The sequence below is a fragment of the Bacillus rossius genome, chromosome 16 (assembly GCF_032445375.1).
Source record: "Bacillus rossius redtenbacheri isolate Brsri chromosome 16, Brsri_v3, whole genome shotgun sequence".
Lineage (NCBI taxonomy): Eukaryota > Metazoa > Arthropoda > Insecta > Phasmatodea > Bacillidae > Bacillus > Bacillus rossius.
Window position 1 is genome coordinate 47588872 of NC_086343.1, and position 9911 is coordinate 47598782.

Sequence of the window (9911 nt, forward strand, 5' to 3'; positions counted from 1 at the left end):
AACTCGCCACACGGATACGTTATCATCAGTCGGATACGATAATGCAGGCTTGACTAAGTTAATTTAACAAAATGGACGTACATTTTCACAAACGTTGAACTAAGTAGGATCCGATCGTCAATTTACGGTTGGCTACAATGTCTCCAACTGTCTTTGGCTCCAAAAGTCATTGGCTCCAACGATCTTTGGTTCCAACAGTCTTTGGCTCCAAAAGTCTTGGCTCCAAACGTAATTGGCTCCTTCACTCTTTGGCTCCAAAAGTCATTGGCTCCAAAATTCAACGGCTCCAAATGACTTAGGCCTAACTGCTCCAACATTTGGCTACAAGGTTCTAAGGCTACAAGACTACGAGACTACGAAGCTCATGGCAACAGGCTACGAGACCGCAGGGCTACGAGGCTACGAGGCTACGCATCTACCAGTCGGCAACTGGCTACAACAGCTCCATTCATCCGTGAGCGTTAATTTCTCTCATGCAAATAACTTGAAGCAAGTAGTAACGATTCTTGCAACAGTTGGCCCCACATGCTGTGTTGTACAGAGAGTAACTGGTTTTACGCGGGATGCGGGATGCTCACTCACGATCGCAAGAGGAGGAGAGCTTCGCTGGACATCAAGGAGAAATAAATCAATAGTGCATCATATTCATTATCATTCGTCTTAAGGCAAATTAATTGACAGAATAATGAATTTTTCTTTTAATTTCACCTGATAAAATTATCGTAAATACTGATTTAATAACTAAAATTCACTAATTAAATGTAACTCTAAATAAAATTGCATGTGTCAATGTTAAAGGACTAAGTCAAATTCAAAGGTCAAATATCGAGGTCAAGGTAAAATCAAATAACAAAGGTGTGAGGTCAAGGTCAAAGATCAAAGTCAAATGTCAATGTCAAAGCTCAATAGCGAAGATTAAATATCAAAAGTCAAGGTCAAAGGTAATGGTCAAATGTCAAAGTAAAAAGTCAAGGTTATCCAAGATGTCCGCATTTTTTCACAATCCAAAACTGCAAAATGTTTCCATCATTCAAAATGGCCGCCGTAACCTCAGAATCAAAGATGGCGGCGACACACCTCCATGCACGGGCAGCAGTCTTAGTAATTACTATTATACATATACATATACATATACTACTGCTGTCCTCGTCACACCGCTGACACCCTGCGACACGCTGTAGCTATACTTTGTGCGAAGGAAAGTCAGTTGAGAAGATGGACGCGTTTTTGACGTGACAACGTCTAATAAATCGATAAACTCCGGCTGCACGCACGAAAAAGTGTCCCATTACGCACATTGTCACGTTACGCTTTGTCCCGTTACGCTCATTGTACGCTTGCGCCGCATCTATCTCTCTTCCACTCGATTGGAACAACCATCGATTTGACTTTTTCGAGGACATTAAACTTGAAACACTCCCAATTCGTTTCCTACTTTTCCTATCATCGTCCTATCCTTAACAGAATAACACAGATTGGAAGAAGTTAAATAGCAAACATGTATAAAAGTTATAGTTAAAATAATCTCATCGTTAAAGTAACAAAAATATTTGAAATAATGAGTGCAAATAAAAGTAAATTTATCAATTAAATTGTAGATTTCATTTCACTCCTTCTTTGTATCCATACAAAATAGTGATAATCCAATAAAAATGATTCAATTTTATTCATAAAAGTATGCAATCATTTCATCAATGTTTTGTTATGAAGTTGTCACGTTAAACTATCGTCCGTAAACCGACTTTATAGGCAACCAATTTTTTTTTTCTATTCTAAATTTCATCAACATTTATGTATGCTTGATGAGTACCTGTGTGACTGCCGCAGCGACCAATTACACGAGCGGTAACCACCGGGCGCAGTCTGTGCTTCGAGCAGAGCCGGGCACTTACCTCGCGGCGCGGGGCGACCTGGGTAATGAGGACCTAGCCGCCTGGGCGGGATTCCCGTCAGCGCAACAATGGCGCCGACGGCCGGTATAAATGCTCCGCCAGCCCCGTCCTGGTCGCTTCGTGCAGCATCATGCCTGGAACTGCGAGCATGTTCCGAGTCATGGTGAGTATACTCCGTGTGGGGCCGTCACAACAGAGTCGCGGGCCAACATGCGCCTACCTCGCAGACTTACTTCGGTCGCACTTCTTTTACTGCCAAGTTCACCTCACTGCGTTTCACTCAAACAACTTTATGCGCTGAATATTAAGAACCTTTTTGCGTAACAATTCTTAATCTTGGAGCTACGTAACTTCGCAATCAACTTATTAGTATTTTCGGTTTTATAAGTTGTTGTTTGAATATAATTTAATTAGTAGCAGACCAGTCTGTTACTTTTCACCAACTTTAGAAAAATAGTATTGGTTTGAATTGGAGTTTACCAAACACTGATTTGAAATACACTTTACTACAGAGAGTAGAAAAAAAAATTAATTAAAAAGGCCATTCCTAGTTTTACATCGTAGAAAGCCAGTTCTCTCATTTTTCAGATCATATGAGAGTACCCTATTAAGCATTCATTTTTAAAAGGGCTTTAAACAGCGTTTTCATTGGTTACCCAGCCCGGCAGCTAAACTGCGTGTGCCATCCACAAAATTCATACGCAATGCTTTGTTTACTTACAGTGTATGTCGGATGCGAGATAGTTATCACCTTGGGAGGGGCAGGTTTGCAAAACCTTTACACCCCTCGGCAAAGGATTTAAAAATGACTTTATTTGGGGGAGGGGGCAGTTGCGCTTGCAAAATTGCAACTGCGAAACCGTAATGATAAACATAATTCCGCAAACCACCCTCCTCCCCTTGCAATCCTACAACTTTGCGCCACTGCTTCTGTCGGTAATCAGCAGAATGGTAAAAACATTAAAGAACACTCCGTTTGTGCTTCGTGGTTGTAAGATAAGGCCCTACACCAATTTCTAGCCGCAAAAAGGACACATACTTATAATATTATCCCCTGAAGCCTTGGTTCATCTAGTTTCATCAAAATTTTAAGTCAACAGAAAATATTTCATGTTAATAAAAGCTTGGTAGGAAGTTTGTTTTAAGTCACTGACGAAAATAAATGTTTTTCGATCATTTGTTTTAACCCCAACATCCTATTCACCGTGGACATTGGAAAGAGAGTGAGTGTACTTTATTGTCCATTAGTGTGCGTGCTTAAAGTGCAGATATACACTTGTGGAGAACAATACTAAACAGCATGCTCCACACTGCCCCCTTATAAATGCGTCTCGGGAGTGATTCACTGACTCACGGTCCGTCTGGGCGTTTCGACAACCGCTTGGTGAGGAATTGAGTCTCTCTCAGGGCAGCTGTTTGTCTCGAAACAAAAATCCTTACCGAGTGGCGACGTAGCTGAAACCGAGCATGGTGGCGGTCTGGGACGCACATGGAGCCTTTCCTAACCCAAACCCCTTCCAAACAAATAAACTTAGTTTTAGTTTGCTTAGGAAAAAATCCGATGTTTAGACTATGGATTGGACTTATCATGAACTGTTTAAAAAAAAGTGCAATTTTACACTAAACATTTGTAGGAGCCAATTATCCACCAATTTAGTGTTATTTTTCACCCATATGCGTTGGTGTATTTAACTTAAACACAGGAGTAAAAACACCATAGGTGAAAACTCTGCTGTCACATAGATTTGGTATAAATGTACAATTGCTTTGGTTCCGCAAATATGTTATAGCTTTTTGTGTATTTTTACTTCGTGTTACATAAATTCACAAATGTATTTGTAAATTGAACACGACTTCAGATAATTTCACTGAATTATTTAATAAATTTACAATAACACTGAAAATGTTAATTTGCACTACTTCCAAAAAATAATTTTTTTTTTGTCGATTTTAGTTGTTACTATGGGCCAATTTTACCTCGGCCGTTTAATATTTTAAGCAGAGCTTAACAATACCTAATCGTTGTTTAGTAACGAATTTCACTTCACCAAATATTTACTCGATTTTAATATAGATACCAAAACTTACATTTTAACGCACAATTTCGACTGTTTAGCTTCTTAACCGTTGTTTAGCAAACAGTAAATGCGCCTCACAATAGTGTCAGCTAATATTTGATGACGAAAACAAGACACAAAAAAACCTCTTTTTTAAGCAAGAAATATTAGTTTAATGTGGTTGTGATGATTAGATTTAAATGAGTGATTTAACTTAATAAATAAAAAGCTAAAGGAAAGTAAACTTCTGCATGTTTCCATCAGACAAATGTCACATTTATTACATTTTTTTATGAATCAATATTTTCAAGTAAACGTTTATGCGATTTTCATCAAATAAATATGTAAATATCCTAATTTTTAAAATAGGTACTTTAATTTTCAGTTGTGATAAACTTGATTTATTATAACCATTTACATTTCACACTTGATGATTTGGCTACCCTTATTTCCATTTCATTCAGAATCATTATAGAACAACGATTTTTTTACTATAGCAATCACTTTAAAAAATTTTGACTTAACTCTTGCTTAATTATAACATATTTGAGAAATAAACTAACTATGTGATTGGTCAATTATTTATCAGCATTACAAAAACCCTTTATATTTATTCCAAAAAGATAAATACTGTTACGAACACAGACAGGACCGCGATGCGCGCCAGGCTTGGAGCTGGCTGGCGGCCACTGACGTCACGCGCCGTCCACTGACGTGAGGCATGCCACACGCATACCTGGCCGGATTACAGGAGTCATCGCTAACCCCCTCCCCCTCCCGGATTCTCACGCATCTCACACACATTTCAACACATCATAAATACATTTTCATAATTTTATTACAGCTAGGTCTACGATTTCGTCCAACATAAACAACCATGCCTAAAAATGACGTTTGATGTGCTTTAAAAATGTGTTATTTATTTTATTAATGATTTGCCAAAGAATTACAATAAAGCTAACTGCAATGTTTTTAATAAAATAGAAAGGTATCTCATTTTATAGTTTGGAAAATTAATAAATAATACACATATTTACGTGCCCGATGTATTTGATAATAATGCTCCTCATTTCACTCGTATGTAAAATAAAAGAATATATGTGTAAAACTTAAGTTTCTATGAACATAAATAATTTCAAATAATGTTACAAAAGTTTAAAAAATTTATTTATTTATAAACTATATTTATTTACAAGATTAACTTTATATGACCCGAAAACAAAGAATAAAAATAACCTGGCCACTGCTTTGTAATTCTGTTTCTAAGGAACTTCAGTACCGTTATCATTGTGGTTATTGAATTACAAGAAATGCGTGGTGAAGTGTAAAAGCTCAACCTTTGTTTTAAAAGGAAAGGTAACTTAAAACTACCCATAGTGTGGTGGATTTGGCAGTGTGGTTAAATTGACCATATTTGTGATTTATATGTAATTTTATTTTTACCACTTTTTTATGATCAAATTATCACTTCCCAAGTTCTCAGTGATCACGCCCTCATGATTCTGATGTTTTGTCCATAAACTTAACCTCACGACCATCGTGCACAATAACAGTCAGGATGAAATGGGAATACGACTTTCGTAAACTAATGTAAATAAAAAGGGTTTTCGTCAGTATGAATAGTGAAACATATTGTATTTGTTGTGGTTCCTTGGTCTTTGGCAATTTACTGTGACAAATTTAATACACTTTTACAATGACATAAGTGTGTTTATACAACTACAGTGTACTGTCAAAAATATAGGATGTTGGTTAATTCAACCCTTTTGGTAGGTGTAATTTAAATAAATTCTCTAAGGTGTTATTTAACACAAGTTATTGAAATTTAATATTTATAATTGTGTATTTTTAGTGAAGCATGTAACACAGTTGATTATACAGACTAATTGGTGTAAAATTACCCAAACTGTACTTGTTTCAACTTACTCTACAAAAATGTAAAATTAATTAACGTTTAAAAAAGTAACTTTATGAAATATTTGTCAGAGTGGGTGTAAACCTTTTTAAATAGTTGTTAATTGACACAGAAAATGTGAATTGTTACACAAATGTATAGTTTTTCGAATATGGGCCTACAATCGGTGTAAAACTACACAAGGTTGAGGTAATTTTGCACAAGGAATGTTGCCTGATTGTCACACGGAGAAAAAAAGTGAGTAAATATGCACTTGCTAATAGTGTTTTAAAATGCATACATTTTGTGTAAATTTACACACACCACGCAGGTGTATTATTATCACAACTTTACGTATTATTTTATGTCAATAAAATTTTACTAGGACTTTGTGGGTATAAAACTAACAGAATAATCGTTAATTAACACGAGAGCTGTATATTTTTACACCAAAGTGAAATTTTTATAATATCAACCTACATTGGTTGTAAAATTAAACGATGCAGTAGTAATTAGGCACGATAAATGTGTAAAAATTCAGAGACTATAAGTTTTTTTTTTCCTGAAACACGAAAAAAAATGTACATATACCCGAACACCGAATGTGTAATTTAAAAAAATATATATTGCAGTATATTTAAAATCTAGTTTTTAGACACTATGTATGCATACTTCTCTGCATGACTAGGTGTAGGCCGCTGTCTCAGACGCACATAGGTCCTTCCCTGACTCGGACCCACCCACAAATACTCTTAGTTTAAGTTAGGTTAGAAAAAAATTGGTTTTCTGTAAAGTCGGTTTACGGACGATAGTTAAACGTGACAACATCATAACAAAACATTGATGAAATTATTGCATACTTTTATGAATAAAATTGAATCATTTTCATTGAATTATCACTATTTTGTATGGATACAAAGAAGTAGTGAAATGAAATCAACAATTTAATTGATAAATTTACTTTTATTTGCACTCATTAATTCAAATATGTTTATTACTTTAATGAACAGATTATTTTAACTATAACTTCTATACATGTTTGCTATTTAACTTCTTCCAACCTGTGTTATTCTGTTAAGGATAGGACGATGATCGGAAAAGTAGGAAACGAATGGGAGTGTTTCAAGTTCAATGTGGCTCGAAAAAGTCAAATCGATGGTTGTTCCAATCGAGTGGAAGAGAGATAGATGCAGCGCAAGCGTACAATGTGCGTAACGGGACACTTTTTCGTGCGTGCAGCCGGCGTTCATCGATTTATTAGACGTTGTCACGTCAAAAAAAATCCAGTGTTTCGATAATAGTGACGTGGTTACACTATTACACTGAATCTCCACATCGTGTCACTGTCGCATGCTCGCCGTGAGCGTGTCATTTCAAGTGACAGTTTGTTCGACTAGCTGCTCTCAGGAGGGAAGGTGTCTTCTATGACGTGTGACGTCACAGAGCATTGCTGCACATCTCACCAACTAGCGGTGGGCTTAGCAGTTAATTACCAATTACATGTTCCACTCTTCACATTTCCTGAGTGATTACAGCTACTGCAACCATACAAACACCGTTGTAGAACTGCAACATGTTCTTTTTTTTTCCCCAATAATATGCTGTAGAATTGACAGCAATTTTATTGTACTTCAGAAAAATAATTTCTTGGCAGCTGGTTTAAAAAAAAATCCTTAAGTAAATTTATTTTTAATATGTGGGTTTCATTTTATGCAGTTCATTTTGTAGACAGTCAAATTAATACTCAGTGATATTCAAAGGTTAAGATAAAAAGCTTTTAACTCCTATCTATACATTAAGTTATGGATTTTTGAGAGAAAAAAGGGGGTTGTCTGTAAAGTCGGTTTACGGACGATAATTTTACGTGATAACGTCATAAAAAAAATTGATGAAAAATTGCATTCATTTTAATTTTCAAATATTATTTACAGTTTTTTGCAAAATTAATTTAAATAATTTGTTTAAATATAATCACGAACAATTAGTTAAAAAGCCAGCCTTAACCTGTTTGATATTATAGAAGATTTTCTCGCACGGTGGTTGGCAGCTTCTTGCACGCTCGGCTCAGGCGGAACGTGACAATTTTTCGTGCGTGCAGCCGGCGTTCATCGATTTATAAGACGTTTACACGTCAAAAAAAATAGTCTGTGGACGTAGTATAAAGCCTGGAGGAAATGTTTCACTGCACAGAGACACTTCATGCCTGCGGCGACGGGGCGTGAGCTATGCGCCTCACTCGAGTGCAGATGTGTGAAGCCACGCGTGGCCTGGCTCACAGACTTGCAGTCCTTCAGTCAAGAGCCGCAATGTACGGCCTTGTTATGGAACATGAATAATTGTTAGGGACCGGAAAAATTCGCGTTTTCAATGACCTCTAGGATAGACTCCATGATCCTCTATGTACTTGTGCAGATTACACCTGCTGATTGGCTACTAACTCGTGACACGTGTTGACTGGGAAGCTTGTGATTCGATACTTCTTCTGTCGAACGTATTTCATTGGTCCAGAGTCCTTCTGATAAACTGTGGCCCAATGACTGAAGCTGCAAGAAAGGCAAATGTAGTTGGATTTTAGCCTATCGCGAAATGAACCCGCGAATTTTTCGGGTCTCTAACAATTGTATAGATTTTCCCATTGAATTTTAAACCCGTTGGGAGATAAATCTGCGAGTATCTGCCAGATATCCTCGTATAAGATAACCTTTGACAGCATAAACATTGTACTACACTATCTTAATTGTAGTTTGTGAGGTCGCCGTCCACCCCTGTCTGCTGAGACCTAGCGGTCAGCCACTCCACCAGGACATACGTCCTGGGGGAGGTGGGGGATCTATGCCCCTCCTCCGAAATACTTAAAATCTTATATTTATGTGTGTATATGTATATACATAACTTCCACCACAAAAAAAAATAATTTGAAGGCAAACAACGGGGAAATGATTCTTTCTTCCTATCCCCGCTTTTTTTTTCAGAAATGAAAATCTTTTTTAGCTACTGCACCAGAGCTAGAATGTCACCCGCAGACAAGTGTACTGAGCTAGGTATAAAACTTCAAAATTTTCTGGGCGTTTTAGGATGCCATAAATGAATACTTAACCATTTAATAATTGTTTTACATTAACAGTTTATAATCACGGCAATCATTCTTGATGACCGTGCACCACAACTCCTGTGTGCTATTGTCAGTGAAGCTGTGCCCGTGAATACTACACGTAAACAAGTCCACCCATAATGTACATGACGTGACATCAGCAGCAGTTTACAAGCCAGTGCTGTGTCTGAGCTGTGTTCTTGTGCGCAGCTCGTGCTGCTGTTGGTGGCTTCAGCGCTGACGTGCCTCTCCTGGGCACTGCCATTGGCCGACGACAAGCTGGACTCCGCCCCCTACGCCAGCGAGTTCAAGAAGGGCGGCTTGCACAAGGGCAAGTGCTGCAAGGGCTAGAAGGCTCTCAGGCAGCCATGTTGGCTCCCACAAAACGTGTCGATGCACGGAACAGAATCTTCACCAATTATCCAAATGTTACTTTATCGAAGCTTAAATTTGACTAATCAAAAAATTAAATCAATACATCAGTTCTAAAATTCAAAATTTTATGTAATTTAGTTGCACATTAAAATCTTTGAACCCACTGTAAACAACTTATTTATTTCGTCATGTACGAACAATTATTTTATTGTTTGAAGCAGTGTCTTCCTCGACACAGACCAGGATAAAGAAGGAAGAAGATATTCGCTTTCCGCCTACGACTGTGCATCATTTTGAAGGTAACAAGTACAGTAATGTCACAATACTGGACGCCGCTTTTAAATTATGCTGAACTTTCTCTGAACACGCCTGTACTTACACTTTCACACCAAAATACAGCTAGTAACAGCTGCCATTATCACGGTATTGGCAAATCTGTCTATGCTTTGCCTTCACTCCACACTGCAGCTAGAAAAGGTTGCCATTTTCATGGTATTAGCATTTTGCCTTGATGTAAGCTTTTGGACATAAGCCATTGCTAAGCACATGTATGTCTGTAGAAGAAAACTACAAAAAAAACCTAAAGACAAAAACATAAATTA

The 9911-nt window shown here is 37.2% G+C and overlaps 1 long non-coding RNA gene across 1 annotated transcript; it reads left to right on the forward strand.

Moving 5' to 3' along the window:
- Positions 1–1924: 1924 nt before the first annotated feature.
- Positions 1925–9482, forward strand: LOC134540093 (uncharacterized). The gene is made up of 2 exons (XR_010076406.1): positions 1925–2055; positions 9145–9482. It is a non-coding gene; the product is annotated as an uncharacterized LOC134540093 (long non-coding RNA).
- Positions 9483–9911: the final 429 nt, after the last annotated feature.